The sequence below is a fragment of the Phocoena sinus genome, chromosome 1, assembly GCF_008692025.1.
Source record: "Phocoena sinus isolate mPhoSin1 chromosome 1, mPhoSin1.pri, whole genome shotgun sequence".
Lineage (NCBI taxonomy): Eukaryota > Metazoa > Chordata > Mammalia > Artiodactyla > Phocoenidae > Phocoena > Phocoena sinus.
The window spans coordinates 124043793-124048878 of record NC_045763.1 but is presented as its reverse complement, the minus strand read 5'-3'; the positions used below and the strand labels follow the sequence as shown (position 1 = coordinate 124048878).

General features: G+C 42.0%; 1 pseudogene; it reads left to right on the top strand.

Moving 5' to 3' along the window:
• Positions 1-479: 479 nt before the first annotated feature.
• LOC116764772 lies at positions 480-1137 on the top strand (annotated as a pseudogene).
• The last annotated feature ends 3949 nt before the right edge of the window (positions 1138-5086 follow it).

Sequence of the window (5086 nt, the reverse complement as noted above, 5' to 3'; positions counted from 1 at the left end):
TAGGGGGTTAAATGCAAATAACTAGCCAGCTGGGTTTATATTTTAATTGGAAAGATCACCACCCTCCTTTATAGGGATAAACCTCTACACCTGAAGCCCACTTGGCAGTACCCACAGACGAAACAAACTGAGATCCCAGTGAGGGAGAAATGCTGGAATTAGAGCAATACTTATTAGTGCATCTTGGCAGGCCTTTGAAAAGGGGAACCAAAGCAAAAGTTTAAACAGAACTCAAGAAATTTGGCAAAAAATAAAAATCCCAGGAAAGGAGACAGAGCTTCCCCCCACACCCTACCCCTTGAAGTCTACGAAAAGTTAAGACCAGAAGTGTGTGCTCACAGCACCCCAGCGAAGGCCAGTAACACATGGCCAATACTAATCCCATTAAGAAGGGATGTCAGGACACCTAATCTAAAGCAATGTCCTTTGAGGCAAGAGGATCACTTCTCCCATAGACTGACTTGTCAAGATACCAGCCAATGTATTCCTTGCATCTGTCCCTCCAGGACATATACAAAATTGGTGGTATTGGTACTGTCCATGGGGGTCCAGTGGAGACTGTTCTCAAATCTGGCATGGTGGTCACCTTTGCTCCAGTCAACATTACAACTGAAGTAAAGTCTGTTGAAATGCACTATGAAGCTTTGAGTAAAGCCCTTCCTGGGAACAATGTGGGCTTCAATGTCAAGAACGTGTCTGTCAAAAATGTTCCGTCGTGGCAGTGCAACCAGTGACAGCAAAAATGACCCGCCAATGGAAGCAGCTGGCTTCGCAGCTCAAGGGATTACCTTGAACCATCCAGGCCAAGTCAGTACTGGATATGCACCTGTGCTGGATTGTCACACAGCTCACATTGCTTGCAAGTCTGCTGGGATGAAGGAGAAGATTGATCATCATTCTGGGAAAAAGCTGGAACATGGCTCCATATTCCTGAAATCTAGTGATGCTGTCGTCATTGATATGGTTCCTGGTAAGCCCATGTGTGTTGAGCTTCTCTGACGATCCTCCTCTGGGCCGTTTTGCTGTTCATGACATGACAGATGGTTGCTGTGGGTGTCATCAAAGCAGTGGACAAGAAGGGCAGTGGGAACTGGCAGGGTCACCAAGTCTGCCCAGAAAGCTCAGAAGGCTAAATGAATGTTATCCCCAATACCTGCCACCCCAGTCTTAATCAGTGGAAGAATGGTGTCAGAACCGTTTGTCTCAATTGGCCATTTAAATTATAGTAAGACTGGTTAATGATGACAATGCATCGTAAAACCTTCAGAAGGAGAGGAGAAAGTTTTGTGAACCATTTGTTTTGTATGTGGAAGTTCTACGTTTTTAGTTTTTAAAATCAGTAGCTTCTAATTAGTTAAAACCCTCCTTAAGAAAATTATCCCCTGATTTGGATTAAGGCATTGGAACTACATTCATCCTGGAGGCTGCAATCAACAGGAAAAACCAAGAAAATGAATACTAATTTAACTTGGGATAAGGCCTTGCCAGTTGCCCCGCTACAGATCAGGGGCTCCCAGAAGCAGGCTTAAATTAAACCCCTTTGAAGTATTGTATGGTAGGCCACTCCAGGTGTCTGCCCAGACGAGAGAATCTGTAAATACTTTAAAAGACCTAGCAGTTGCCAATTATGTTAAAACTTTGGACACTTTACCAGCCTCTGTTCATGTGTTTGCCTCCAGCAGGTCTTGCCCATCCAACTGAAGTAGATGGTAGTTTCATTGTAGCTGGAGAAGGGTCACCCAATTTGTTTACTTTTGTTCAAATAACTAGCACAGGAATTGAGTGTATGTCTTGGGAACTGGAACCAAAATCCCAAGTTCAAGTACAAATTAGACAACAAAGTGTTAAGGGGTTTCACCAGGTTCAAATAGTGGTAGATAAAAAAGGACTGACCAAAGATTCTAAGGAATATTCATCACCTCCAGAAGTAGCCAGAACACTTGTCCCTTTTCCCACAAGATTGTGGGATGGATATTGACAGTGGGGAATTGTAATAGGGAAGAATCTTTGTATTCTATTACAAGCTGATCACTAAAGGGATATTGCCTATAAGCTTAAACGATACATAATGGCCCATCTCTGGGAACCCTGCCTCCCAGGTAATGAGCGTTAAGCTAAAATTCTTTTGTTTAGCTCACAGGAAACATCCTGAACAGTCCCACCTGTGAATGACTGCAGGGAGGAAGAAAGCCTCTGGAGGCTGACTGGAACCAGGAAATGTTTGACTTTATTCCCTCCGCTAATTCGGGCAAGATACTGTCCATGCGGACTTGGGCACACAAGTCCACCATCTTGGTTCACTGGCTTTCTGAATAAAGTCACTATGCCTTGCCCCAACAACTTGTCTCTTGGTTTATCGGCCTATCATACGATAAGTAGTATGAGCTTGAACTCGGTAACAAACTCAGCTCTCAGGACAATTCTGGTCTCACGGCAAAGGAAAAAGAAAAATGAGAGACTCACAAGATGAGTTAGAGGCACTATCCCTTCTGCTCCCATTTCATTGTCCAGAGACAGTCACATGTCATAGGGCAGGGGCTCGTCCTCCTCAGGGAGACACAGTGAAGATACTGAACAATCATACCATCTACTCCACGGTCCCTTCCCTGTACGCAGTTTCCCCATATAGCTTAATATAAAGGAAAGTGAATCAGTTCTTAAAATTACTTAACTTGAAGCTACTTTTGGAAGGAAATGTAGCCACTTGTGCAGAATATTTAGCTTCTTCATTAAGTCCATCATATATCGCTTAGGTTTTGTCTTTCATTGCAGGAAACTAGTTCTTTATTGCTGGGAAAGCCATCACCTCCCCAAGGCCTGAAAGGACCAGGGGAGAGAAGGGGGTGAACCCTTCCAGAACCCAGCAAGAGCTAGAAGCACAGAGGAGGGTTTCCAGCAGCTGGTGGAATCATGGAGAGATGCCGCCACCACCACGGCAGCAGCGCCAGTGCAGAGAGTGGGCAGAGGAGGAAACACCATGGCCCATTTCTCCTCCCACTCTCCCATCCTGCCCACCCCTTGTTGGCAGAACCCAAGTAGAAACTAGATGGCAAGAGATCAGGATGTGCCCTCCTGGAGTACAAAGTAAAGAAGAAAGGGAACGAGAATGGATTTGGGGGAAAGGAGGAAGGTGCAAATGAAGAATAATCAACACAGCTGCCTTCGCCTATAACCAACTGGGAGTATTCTATTTTTACCAGGAACTAGATCTCTTCATCCTCCTCAGTCTCACCCCTGCACCTTCTTAAGGGGGTGGAGAGAGACTCATTCTGCCTTCTAAAAAAGTTATAGCTCATTCAGAGGTGACCCAGTCTACGTTCCAAAAAAAGGAATTTCAGAAATACTCATACTGTATTCTGAAGGCCTGAAGAACAAGCACCATTCGATGTCTTTCCAGTTCCAGAAAATGGGGGATTGATTCCTCATATGGCTGGTCCTGCAACCATGTCGTAGCTGGCTGGGGGAGGCTGTAGGTAGCACATATGTATATGCCAAACATAACACAGGAAGGTGGTGTGATTCTATAGCACCTCTCCACTAGACTTTTTCCCCTTACAATATTTTCCTTGAAATAATCTCAAACTTGCAAAAAAATAAGTATTCTATAAAAGACTTTTCCTGAATCATTTGAGAATAAGTTGCCTGCACGATGTCCCATCACCCTATATATGTATGTTTAATATATGTTTTCTTCCCGTAAGGATATTCTCCTGCCTAACTACAGTATAGCCATCAAAATCAGGAAATCAGCATCAGTATCCTCAGACCTCATTCAAGTTTCACCAGTTTCCCCAGGAATATCCATTTGAGGAGAAGACTCTAGTTCAGAATTACTCATTGCATTTAGATATGTATATTTAGTCTCCTTCAATCTGGAACAATTCCTCGGTCTTTCCTTGATTTTCATGATTTTGACACTTCTGATGACTACAAGCCAGTTATTTTGTAGCATGTCTCTCAGTTTGGGTTTGTCTGATGTTTCTTCGTGATTCAATTCTTGCGTCTTTGACAAGCGTATCACAGAAATGAAGCTGTGTTCTTCTCTTTGCATCCTATTACTTGGCACAGGATTTCAGTTTTCCTGTTATTGATGATGTTAACTTTGATCACAGGATGAAGGTGGTGTCTGCAAAGTTTCTCCACTCTAAAGTTACTTGTTTTCCCATTGCAATTAAAAAGTGTTTCCTTGAGAGGTTTTTAGAGGCTATGGAAACATCCCATTTCTCATTAAACTTTTAGTTTATTCATCAACTTATTAAGTTTCTATAGACTCTAGCATTTCTATTTTACCCACCGGGCTAGGACCCATTGCTATCATTATTTATTTTGACATTTAATGGTCCCAGATTTGGCAGTGGGAGCCCCTCTCAGCAGTGAAAAGATATAGTGAATGAAATATATTTATTCCACACACACATTATCCTCTACTTTACCTCTGTATTGATCTATATTCACCTCTCTATACTGAAGACCATTAGTTCACACCAATGCCACCAATTCTAATCCAACACACCACATGGTTCATTCGAGTTTTCTCCCTTTCCATATTGGTATATTCCTCTTCCAGCAGTGAAAATTCAGACTCCAATTTTCTTTCATTTATTTCCTTATTTGATCAATTTCCCTGGCTGTGACCAAACTCCCTTTACTCCACCTATGCTCTCAGCATACACATTTAGATATTTGATTCTTCTCATATTAATATTTGAGTGTGTTATGAGGTAGGGGTTGAAGTTTAAGTTTGTTAAAACGTTTACCCATTTATTGAAAAGACTTTTTCAATAAATTTATTGAAAAGACTTTTCTTTCCCCCTTGCCTTGGTACCTTTGCAAAAAATTAATTGACCATATATGTCTGGGTCCATTTCTGGACTCTGTTCTTTCCTGTCGATCTATTTTTCTGTCTTTATGCCAGTACTACTGTCTTGATTACTATAGGTTTATAGTAAGCCTTGACATCAGAGTCCTCTAACTTAGTTCTTCTTCAAGATTGTTCTGGCTATTCTGGATCCTTTGCCTTTAATAAACTTGAGAGTCAACTTTTACATTTATGAAATAGATAGTTGTAACTCTGATTAGGATTGCA